This window comes from Sminthopsis crassicaudata, chromosome X (genome assembly GCF_048593235.1).
Source record: "Sminthopsis crassicaudata isolate SCR6 chromosome X, ASM4859323v1, whole genome shotgun sequence".
NCBI classification, from domain to species: Eukaryota; Metazoa; Chordata; class Mammalia; order Dasyuromorphia; family Dasyuridae; genus Sminthopsis; species Sminthopsis crassicaudata.
In genome coordinates this window covers 78,557,229-78,569,899 of record NC_133623.1, presented here as the reverse complement: position 1 = coordinate 78,569,899, position 12,671 = coordinate 78,557,229, and positions in this window count along the sequence as shown.

Below are 12,671 nucleotides of genomic sequence, written 5' to 3'. Positions count from 1 at the left end.
TCCCATTGAAATACTGGTAAGTTTGTTGATTTAACTTTACTTCATTTTAAATATTGTATTTGTTCCCATTTTGTTTCTTCACTTCAAAATAAGATATATGCAGCATGCATAGGAATTTTTTCATAGTTTTTGTTTTTACTATAGTCCGGCCCTCCAACAGTCTGAAGGACCACTGTCCCCCTATTTTAAAAATTTGAGGACCACTGCTTTAAGATGTTACTTTGTACTGACCCCTAAAGTGAGTGACTGGTGTCTGTTTGTACTTTCATCTCTCTACCTCTTCCCCATTCTATTTTATAAGTAGGTGTTATTTCAACAAATTGGGTTTCTTTTCTGAAGCATTAGATATGCACCTGGCTTTGGATATAAGCGTTTGAGAACAAAGCAGACATGGAGAAAGCCAAAATGTCTGAGCAATTTGTACAGAACAGCCTGTTAATCTCTGTACAGAGAAACTTCTCACACCTCATTGAAAAGTGGAAAGGGAAGGGATAGGATAAGTAGAAAGTAATACAGAAATTGAAAGGGAAATGTTTAATTAGATCAATTTTTGCTTTTGCTTGATCTGAGATGAGGATGGCTAACCCTGCTTTTTTGGCTTCACCTGAAGCATAATCGATTCTGCTCCACCCTTTTACTTTTATTCTGAATGTATCACCCTGTTTCAGGTGTGTTTCCTGTAAACAACATATTGTAGGATTCTGGCTTTTAATCCAGTCTGTGAACTGCTTCCCCTTTATGGAGGAGTTTACCCCATTTACATTTATGGTTAAAATTACTAATTCTGTATTACTTCCCATCTTGTTAACCCCTGCTTATGCTTTTCTCCTTCCCTCCCCAGTATTAAACTTGTGAGCACCACTTGCTTCTTTCAGCCCTCCCTTTTTAGTATCCCTCTCCCACCTTAGAATTCTTCCCCCTATTTTACCCCTTTTTCTCACAATTTCTGTATTCCCTTCCCCTTAGCTTACTCCTTCCCTTTTCACTTTTCCCCTCCCACTTTTCAATGAAGTGGAACCAGTTTCACCATAAATTGAATATGTCTATATTTTTCTCTTTAAGCCAATTCTAATGAGAATATGATACACACTATGTTCATCCCCCTCCATTCTTTCTCTCAGCTATAATAGGTTACCTTTGCCTCTTTGTGAGATGTAGTGCCACCACTTTACCCTTTTTTCTGGTATAATTTCCTTTCTACCTCTAGTTTCTAGAAGAAATTATACATGTGTTCTTTATATATCTTTATGGCAGAAATATTGTTCTCAAGATTTCTTTTTACCTTTTTAGAAATCTCTTGAGTTCTACATTTGGAGATCAAACTTTTTGTTTAGATCTGTTTTTTTTTTCATCAAGAATAGATGGAATTCATTTATTTTGTTAAATGTCCATCTTCTTCCCTGGAAAAAGATGCTCATTTTTGCTGGGTAAGTTATTCTTGGTTGCACACCAAGTTCCTTAGCCTTTTGGAATATCATATTCCAGGCCCTTCGATCCTTTAATGTGGACAGGAAGTTTATTTTTGTTTCTTCTCTTATGATTTTTCATTCATGTTTCCTTTTTTTCCCTTGCGTATTATATTAATCTTTTGAAGTTTCTATGCAGCTCTTGGCTTTCCATGAGGAATGTTTGGATATCTTCCATTTCAATAAAAGCTTACTTTTCTTCAGTGAGATTATAGTATTTAGCTGATTAAGTTATTCTTGTTTATAAGTGTTTATCTTTTGCCTTTTGGAATATTACATTTCAATCTCTCAGCTCCTTTAGGGTAATAGCTAAAAATCCTGTATACTCCTGACTTGTGGCTCTTTGGTTGTATGATCCTCCTTTTCTTCAGGCTGCTGGCAATATTTTTTATTTGACCTTTAAGCTGTGGATTTTATTTGTAGTTTCCTGGGAGTTTTCATTTTTGGAGTACTTTTAGGAATTGACTTGTAGATTCTTTCCATTTCCTCTTTGGGACAGTTTTCTTGTTTGATTTCTTCAAATATTATATCTAAGCATTTTTCTGGCCATTGCTTTTAGGTTGTCCAAAAATTCTTAACTTTTCAGTCAATCTTTTTTTCCCCAAGCCATTCCCCAAGTTGTTTTTTTCTGTTTAAAAAAATAGTTATAGTTATCCTACATATCCCTTCACTTTCACTTCTAAGAGAACCATCCCATAAAATGAACATTAGCATTTTCTTAGAGAGAAAAAACAATTCAGCACAGCTGATTGATATATTGAAAACATCTGAAAACATGTGCAATCTGTAACACTTGTAGACCTTTTATCTCCACAAAGAGATAGATTAGGGGTTTGTTCTCATATCTCTTTATTTGAATCATGTTTGATCTTTATAATTTTTTACATTTTCTTTTGATTTTTTTTACATTTACATTATTTTGGTTATTGTGTATATTGTTTTCTTGGTTCTGCTTAAATCACTTTGCATCAGTTCATATAGATCTTTTCCATGGTCCTCTGTATTCATCAGGCATATCACTAATTAATCACAAGTATGTGATAAGGTTCTTTAATGTAAAATTAGGACAATATATTTTGTATCCTATGTGAGTCTTAATAGGTTGTATTGACTCATTTTAAAGCTGTTGCCTTGGTTTAGGAAGATTCTGAGAACAGTGGCCTATGTCTTTGTCCCTCTGAACATGATTAATGTTTTGATATAGATTGGCTATTGAGCATCTTAAAACAAAACGATATGTGTAATGTTAAATTTAAAATCGATCGATTTAGAGATGAAGATAAGTTGCAAACTTTTAAAGATGAATCTCTTACTGTTATCAATGTAAGTATGTATAGTCAATACTTATTTACAGAGAGCATTGGAGAGATACAGAGAGTGGCAGAGAGGGAGAGAGGGGTGAAATGAGTGATAGAGAAAGAGACAAGGAGAGAGAGATGAAGATGGAGTAAGAGAGAGGGACAGAATGAGTGAGACGGAGAGAGGGATGGGGACAGAGAGAGGGACGGGGATGGAGAGAGGGATGGGGAATGGAGAGAGGGATGGATAGAGTGAAAAAAAGAGAGACAGAGATGGAGTGAGAGAGGGACGGAGTGAGAAAAAAAGAGAGAGATGGAGCAGAGAGAGAGAGAGGGAATAAGAGAAAGAGACCTGAGTAATTAGAAAGAGATTCAATGAGAGAAAGAGATGGCATGAGAGAGAAATAATTATAGAGAGATGCAATGAGAGAGAAGTAAATAGAGAGAGATGAAATCAGAGAGAGAGAAGTAATTAAAGAGAGATGCAATGAGAGAGACACACACAAACACACACAGAGTGAGAAGTACTGGAAGAGTGAGAGAGGGGGACAGATTGAGAAAGAGATGGAATAAGAGAGAGACATGAAATGACAGACAGAAAGACAGAATAAGTGAGAGAATGAGAAATAGAGATGGAATGAGAGAGAGAATGGAAGAGGGTGAGAAAGAGAGAGAGATGGAATGAGAGAGAGAAAAAAGACAGAGACAGATTGAGAGAGAGACGTAATTAGAGAAAGACAATGAGAGAGATAGAGGGAATGAGAGAGAGAAAAAAGAAAGAGATAGAGACGGATTGAGAGAGAAAGAGAGATGGAGAGACGATATGAAGAGAGAGATGAAATGAGAGACAGTGACGAAATGAGAGACAAAGAAAGGGGGAATGAAAAAGAGAGAGATACACAGAGAGATGGCATAAAGGAGAGAGACAGGATGAGAGAGAGAGAAAGAATGAGCAAGAGAGAGAGAGAGAATGAGTGCGAGAGAAAGGTGGAATGAGAGAAAGAGAGAGATGGAACTAGAGAGAGAGGGATAGAGAAAAAAGAGACAGAAAAAGAGAAAGAGATAGAGATGGATTGAGAGAGAAAGAGAGATGGAGAGACGATATGAAAGAGAGAGTGACAAAATGAGAGAAAAGAGAAAGGGGGATGAAAAAGAGAGAGAGATACACAGAGATATGGAATAAAGGAGAGAGACAGAATGAGAGAGAGAGAGACAGAGACATAATGAGAGAGACAGAGATGTAATGAGAGAGAATGTAACAATGAGAGAGAGATAGAGAGAGATAGAGAGATGAAATGAGAGAGACAGAGAGAGAGCATGAAAGAGAGAGATGTAATTAGAGAAAGATGCAGTGAGAGAGACAGAATGAGAGAGGGAATGAGAGAGTGTGACAGAATGATAGAGAAAAGAGGGAGAGAGACAGAGAGAGTGACAGAAATAGAGACAGAGAGGGAATGAGAGACAGACAAAGAGAGAGACACAGAGAGAGATGAAATGAGAGAGAGACAGATTGAGAGACAGAATGGGAGAGGTAATTAGAGAGATTTTTACATTGGAGGGTTCTGATAAAGACCTCCTTTCTAAAATGTATAAAGACTTGATTCAAATTTATACGAATACAGGGCATTCTCCAACTGTCAAAGAATGAACAGTCAATTTTCAGACAAAGAAATTAAAACCATTTCTAGTTAGATGAAAAAGTGCTCTAAAATCACTTTGATTAGATAAATTCAAATTAAGATAACACTGAGGTACCACTAGACACATCTCAGATTGGCTAAGATGACAGGAAAAGAATGATAAGGATATGGGAAAAATGAGACATTGATACATTCTTGGTGGAGTTGTGAACTGATTCAAACATTCTGGAGATCAATTTGGAACTATGCCTAAAGAGTTATTAAAGTGTACATACCATTTAATTCAGCCGTGTTTCTTCTGGGCCTCTTTTCCAAAAATATCATACAAAGGGAAAAGGACACACATGTGCAAAAGTGTTTGTAGCAGCCCTTTTTGTGGTGGCAAGGAAATGGAAGCTGACTGGATGCCTCTCAGTTGGAGAGTGGCTGAATAACTATGATATATGAATGTTATGGAATATCATTGTTCTATAGCAAACAATCAGTAGGATGACTTCAGAAGGACCTGGAGAGACATAAGATGAACTAAGTGAAGTGAGTAGCACTAAAAAACATTGTACACAGCCACAAGAAGATTACATGATGTTCAGCTGTAATGGACTTGGCTCTTTTCAAGTATGCAGTGTGATTCAGGCTTATATATACTTGTGATGGAGAGAGCCAACTCCATCCAGAGAGTGGACCACAGGGACTGAATGTGGATCACATCATAGTATTTTCACTTTTTTATTGTTGTTGTTGTTTGCTTGTTTTTTTTTTTTTTTTCTTTCTAATGTTTTTCCTTTTTGATTTGATTTTTCTTGTGCAGAATGATAAAAGTGGAAATATGTTGAAAAGGCTTGTACATGCTCAACTTGTATTGGATTATTTGGTGGCGGGAGGGGTGGGAGAAAGGGAGAGAGAGATTAAAATTTGGATCACATGGTTTTGTAAGGGTGAATGTTGAAAAGTATCTTTGCTCATACTTTGAAAAATAAAAAGCTATTATTATTTACAAAAAATACTTTTTTCTAAAAAAAATCATGTTGTGGTTATTGTGTATATTGTTTTCTTGGTTCTACTTATATCACTTTGCATCATCAATTCATGTAGATACTTACATGATCCTCTATATTCATCAGGTACATCACTTCTTATAGTACAGTAATATTCTATTACATTTATGTACCACAATTTGTTTAGCCATTACTCATTAACTATGGACATCTCATTGTTTCTCATTGTTACTGACCAGCAAAATCCTTGCAATCAATATTTTCAGGATATAGGACTCTTCTTCCTGTCATGGCTTCCTTGGGAATCAAGTCAGTAATGGAGTTTTATTCAAAGAGTATGGACATATTGTAACTTTATTTGCATAATTCCCAATTGCTTGAAGACATGGTTGGATCATTTCACAGCTCTACCAATGAATTTGTGATACTATCCTTCAACAATCCTCCAACATCAAGATACAGACCTAATAGTGATGTTGCTAGGTCAAAAGATATGCATCATTTTATAGGTTTTCTGGCATTGTTCTAAATTGCTCTGCTCAATGGTTCATTCAGTTCACATCTCTACCAACAGTGCATTAATATCTCATTTTCCCCACATCCTTTCTAACATTTGTCATTTTTATTCTGTCAATCTAATAGGTATATGATTGTATTTCAGAATTGTTTTAATTTGCATTTCTCCAATCAATAGGGAATTGTTTCATATGGCTATAGATAGCTATGAATACTTCATCTGAAAAACATTTTCTGGATTATTTATCAACAGATGAATGACTTCTATTCTTATAAATTTGGCCCAGTTCTGTATATGTTTGAAAAATGAGAGTTTTATCAAAAACATTTGCTTTAAATTGTTTTCACAATTGCTCCTGCTGACTGTATTTCTCTCATTTATTCTATTCTCTCTTCTTTCACCCTGTCTGTACTCAAAAGTGTTTTGCTTCTGATTACCCTCTGCCCCAATCTGCTCTTTTTTTCTGTCACCCCCCCAACCCTTTCCCTCCTACTATTCTGTACTGTAAGATAGATTTAAAAAATTTTTTTAATAGTTTTTATTTACCAGATATATGCATGGGTAATTTTACAATATTGACAATTGTCAAACCTTTTGTTCTAATTTTTCCCCTCCTTCTCCCTCCACCAGATGGCAGGTTGACCAATACATGTTAAATATGTTAGAGTATAAATTAAATACAATATATGTATACATGTCCAAACAGTTGTTTTTTACTGTACAAAAAGAATCGGACTTTGAAATAGTGTACAATTAGCCTGTGAAGGAAATCAAAAATGCAGGCAGACAAAAATAGAGGGAATGGGAATTCTATGTAGTGGTTCATAATCATCTCCTAGAGTTCTTTCTCTGAGTGTAGCTGGTTCAATTCATTACTGCTCTATTGGAGCTGATTTGGTTCATCTCATTGTTCAAAATAACCACATCCATCAAAATTGGTCAGTAAGATAGATTTCTACACCCAAGTGAGTGTGTATGTTATTCTCTCTTTGGGCCAATGCTGATGAGAGTAAGGTTCATTCAATCCTCCTTCCTTCCCCCTTCTTCCTCTCCACTGAAAAGTTTTTTCTTGCCTCTTTTATGTTTGAGAATTTACTCTATTCTTGTCACCTTTCTTTTTCTCTTGGCACATTCCTCTTTCAATTTATTTTTATTTTTTAGATATCTTTTCACATTCAACTCTGGTGACATCTATCTACCTACCTATATATCTATTCCTTTTAACAGCTTTAAGAATGAAAATATTCCTGTGCATTACAAGTATCATCTTCCTATGTAGGAAGGTAAACAATTAAAGCTTATTAAATTCCTTTTGATTTCTCTTTCTTATTTACTTTTTTATACTTCTCTAGAGTCCTGCATTTGAAAGTCAAAATTTCAATTCGGCTCTGGTCTTTTCAATAAGAATCTTTGAAAATCCTTTATTTCATTGAATATTCACTTTTCCCCAAAAAGGTTATATTCAATTTTGCCAAATTGGTGATTGTTGGTTTGTACTCTTAAAACTCCTTTGCCCTCAGCAATACCCTATTCCAAGTTTTCCAATCCTTTAATATAGAAGCCACTTAATCTTGTGTTATCCTGACTGTGACTTTACAAAACTGGATTTGCTTCTTTCTGGATGCTTGAAATATTTTCTCCTGTCCTGAGAGCTCTGGAATTGGACTGTAATGTTTCTGAGAATTTTCATTTTGAGATTTCTTTCAATTTGTAAGTGTTGGATTTTTTTAATTTCTATTTTACCCATTGGTTCTAGAACATCAGGGCCACTTTTCTTGACAATTTCTTGAAACATGGTGTCTGGCTTCTTTATGATCATGGTTTTCAGGCAGTCCAGTAGTTTTAAAATTATGCCTCTTGAATCCATTTTCCAGGTCACTTGTTTATCCAATGAGATTTCACATTGTGAAAATATGAAATTTCATATTTTTTCAGTCTTTTAATTTGTTTTATTTTTTCTTGATTTCTCATAAAGTCATTAGTTTCCATTTTCTTAATTTGAAATGTTTAAGGCCTTATTTTATTCAGTGAGCTTTTGTAACATCTTTTTTTCATTTATCCATTTAAGGGAGTTGCTTTAGTAGATTTCTTTTTTCTATTTGGACAGTTCTGCATTTTAAGATATTCTTCTCCTCATTGGCTTTTTGTACTTCCCCTTCTTTTTGGTCTAGTATGTTTTAAAAGATGTTATTCTTCACCAAACTATTGACTTGTTTTTCAATGATTTTCTTGCATTACTCTCATTTTTCTTCCCAGTTTTTTCCTTTATCTCTCTTACTTGATTTTCAAAATCCATTTTGAGCTTTTTCATGGTCTGAGACCACTTCATATTTTTCTTGGATTTGTATGTAACAGCTTTGACTTTGTCATCTGCTTCTAAGAATGTGTTTTGATCTTCCTTTTCACCATAGTAGGTACTACTGGTACACAGTAGGTACTGTCTATGGTCATAATTTTTTTTCTGTCCTATGCTCATTTTCCCAGGCTATGACTTGAATTTTAAGTCTTTGTTAATGAAAGGCTCTGCTTCCAATATTCAGGGATTTTTTTTCTGAGGCAATTGGGGTTAAGTGATATGCCCAGGGTCACGCAGCTAGAGGGAGTTTTTACAGATTTTTCAGAGATATTGCTAGAGACCTGTAAGTTTTCAGTTCTTCAAAGGTATGAGCTAAGGAGAGGTGGTTATTATCTCCTGACCTGTATCCTGGTCTGTACATGACCACAAACATTCTTTTCTGCTCTGGACCTGTGAGGAGTGTCCTCACTCTTGTCTGGCTGCAGGCTCTGCATGAGATAGTGATTCTTTCAGCCTTAGCACTCACTGCCACACAGGACTGCCACACAGATTTTAGTATGAACAAAGCAGCAGAGTTCTGCCTCAATGCTAGCAAGAAGACCCCTATAATCACCTTCTGAACAGTTATTCAACTTCCTTATTGTCTGTGGGCTGAGAGCTCTGGAAGCTGCGGCTGCTACTGCTGATTCAGCGGTTTCCAAGGCCACCCCATAGTTTCCTGGGGCTGTGTTGTCTTGGCCCCCTCTGGACTGCACTCTCGTTCTCCCTTGGCATGACACACTTCTACCTACCTTCCAAGTTGTCCTGGGTTGAAAGACGGTTTTATTCTGTCTTTTTGTGGGTTCTGTTGCTCTACATTTTGTTCAGAGATGTTACTTTAAAGTATTTGGAGGGATTTGGGGAAGAGCTCAGGCTAGTCCCTGGCTTTACTCTGCCATCTTGGCCACCCTCTCTATTTCTTTTTTGTTGAGCTCATTCCCTTCATGTTTATACTTGTGATGGCTGACTATTTCTGTGCAATCCATTTATTTTTTCTTTATGTTGTTCTTTTTGCTCTTGTTCTTCCACTTCTTGTTCTTTTCCTTCTCCTCTAATTCCTTCTCTTTCTCCTCCTTTTTCTTCTTTCCTCTCTCTTTGTCTCTCCACATCTCTGTCTTTCTATCTTTCTTGTGTCTCTGTGTCTTGTCATCGTGTTCCTCCTCAAAAATCTGTTTTGCTGCTAGCCACTGCTTCTTTTAATCTGTTCTTCCTCTGATCATTCCATCTCCTTTCTCTTATTACCTTTCTCTATTATTTCTCTGTTGGGTAAGATGATTTTCCATATATAGCTGAGTGTTTATACACATATTTTATACATACATATACATATACGTATTTATACATACATACACATATACATATATATATATACATATAAATATTTTTATTTTTCCTTCTTTAAACCTGATGAGATTTGCCCATTAACTCCCCCTACTTCTTTTCCCCCTTCATTGTATCCTTTGAACACGTCTTTTATGTCAGAAAAATTCCTCCATTATATCTCTCCTTTCCCACTTCTCCCAGTGCTTCCCTCTTTCTCATGCTATTTTTTCATTTTTTTTTTCATTTTTAAGCTTTTTATTTTAAAAAACATGATCATTTTTCAACATTGACCCTTGCATAGCCTTGTGTTTCAGATTTTCCCCTCTTTCCCTCCATCCCTCCTCTAGATGGCAAGCAATCCGATATATGTTATACATGTTAAAATATATGTTAAATCCAATATGTATAAATATAATTTTCTCACTGCCCAAGAAAAATGAGATCAAAAAGGAAAGAATAAGAGTAAGAAAACAAAATCCAAGTGAATAACAACAAAAAAGTGAGAATGTTATGCTGTGAACCACATTCAGTTCCCACAGTCCTCTCTCTGGGTATAGATAGCTCTCTTCATCACAAGATCATTGGAACTGGTATCCCTCATCTCATTGTTGTAAAGAGTCACATTCATCAGAATTGATCAGAATATCATTTTATGATATTCATGTTGCTGTGTACAATTGTCTCCTGGTTCTGCTCATTTCACTTCGCATTAGGTCATGTAGGTCTCTCCAAGCATTTCTGAAATCATCCTGCTGAATGTTTCTTATAGAACAATAATATTTCATAACATTCGTCTACCATAATTTATTCAGCCATTCTCCAACTGATGGGCATCCATTCAGTTTCCAGTTTCTTGTCACTACAAAAAGGGCTGCCACAAATATTTTTGCATATGTAGGTCCCTTTCCTTCCTTTAAGATCTCTTTGAGATATAGGCTCAGTAGAGACACTACTAGATCAAAGGGTACATACAGTTTGATAACTTTTTGAGTATAATTCCCAATTGCTCTCCAGAATGAATGTATTCATTCAATAGTTCCATCAACAATGAATCAGTGTACCTGTTTTCCCTCTTCCCCTCCAACATTTGTCATTATCTTTTCCTGTCATTTCAGACAATCTGAGAGGTGTGTAGTGGTATCTCAGTTGTCTTATTTTGCATTTTTCTGATCAATAGTTATTTAAAACACCTTTTAACATGATTAGAAATGGTTTTAATTTCTTCTTCTGAAAACTGTCTGTTCATATTTTTTGACTGTTTATCAATTGGAGAATGACTTGATTTCTTATAAATCTGAGTCAATTCTCTATATATTTTATAAATGAGGCCTTTATCAGAACCTTTGAATGTAAAAATGTTTTCCCAGTTTATTGCTTCTCTTCTAATCTTGTCTGTATTATTTTTGTTTCTACAAAAACTTTTCAACTTAATATAATGAAAATTATCTATGTGGTGTTCAATATGAGTTCCAGTTCTTCTTTGAACACAAATTCCTTCCTCCTCCCCAGATCTGAGAGGTAAATTATCTTATGTTCTTCTAATTTGCTTATAATATCATTCTTTATGTCTAAATCATGAATCCATTTCAAACTTATCTTGGTATGTGGTGTTAGGTGTGGGTCAATGCCTGGTTTCTTCCAAACTAGTTTCCAATTTTCCCAGTAGTTTTTGTCAAATAGTGAGTAAGAACTCACTCATCCCCAAAATTGAGGTCCTTGGGTTTGCTAGACACTAAACCTATTCCACTGATTGACTATTCTATTTTTTAGCCAGTACCAAATGGTTTTGATGACTGATGCTTTATAATATAGTTTTAGGTCTGGCACACTAGGCCACATTCATTGACAATTTTTTTCATTAACTCCCTTGAAATTCTTGACCTTTTGTTCTTCCAGATGAACTTTGTTATTAATTTTTCTAGGTCTGTAAAATAATTTCTTCAGAGTTTGATTGGCATGGCACTAAATATTCAGCTTAATTTAGGTAGTGTCAATTTTATTTTATTCTTTTGGCCTACCCATGAGCACTTATTAGATCTGATGTTATTTGTGTGGAAAGTGTTTTGTAATTATGTTCATATGGTCTCTAACTTTCCCTTAGCATATGGATTCCTAAATATTTTATTCTATTGATGGTTATTTTGAATGGAATTTCTTTTTGCATCTCTTGATGTTGGACTGGTAATGTATAAAAGTGGTGATGATTTATGTGGCTTTATTTTGTATCCTGCAACTTTGCTAAAGTTGTGAATTGTTTGTAGTAATTGCAGCCTTTCTAGAGGGATACCACAGTCATTATGAGTGATATGGAGGCTTCACTTGTGGGTCCTCTGTTCCAAAGTTTTGCATTTCTATGGATTAAGATTCAATGAACATTCATTCAGTGTCTCCCATGGGCTAGGTGCTGTATTTGGAGTGTACATACAAAGAAGGGCATGAGACCATCAATGCCCTCAAGGCACTCACAACCTAATGGGTAAAGACAACATTGACAAATAAATTGAGGAGGAAGTAGGGGGGGAGGTCATGGGGACACAAGGTGAAATGTTATAGCTGAGTGGGAAATGATCTGGACAAGTAAGAGTTTCTGAGTAGATTTCATTTTGAGTATTGATGAGTCTGAGGAGATCATGAAGCCCAAGAAAGCAGTGGGTGGAAAATACTGATGCTAATCCTCTGGGTGCCCTCCTTAAATGATGGAGCATCTGCATGGAGTTCCCACATGTCCACCTCACTAGTGTCTCAAGCCAGAGGGAAGGAGGAACCTCAGTGGTAGGGAGTGCTCAGTAAGTGTGAGTTGCCCAACTGATTTCATCTGGCGATGAAATAATGCATTTATTAGATCAAGAAGTCTTGCCAAGTAGGAAATGATATGGAGTACTTGAGCAGTGCTGGTTCATTTGATCATTCCAGTATATTCTTCTGAAAATGGCAGTGTCTTCTGGTCAGAGACATGATTCATGTAGTGTCTAGTTATTGAACATGGAGGAGATATTATCTGCAATGAGATTCCACAAAAAGGTGGTGAATTCATTATCCAGTTGGCGGACTGTCTTTGACTAGATCACACAGCAAGACTATTAGCTATTGCACAGGA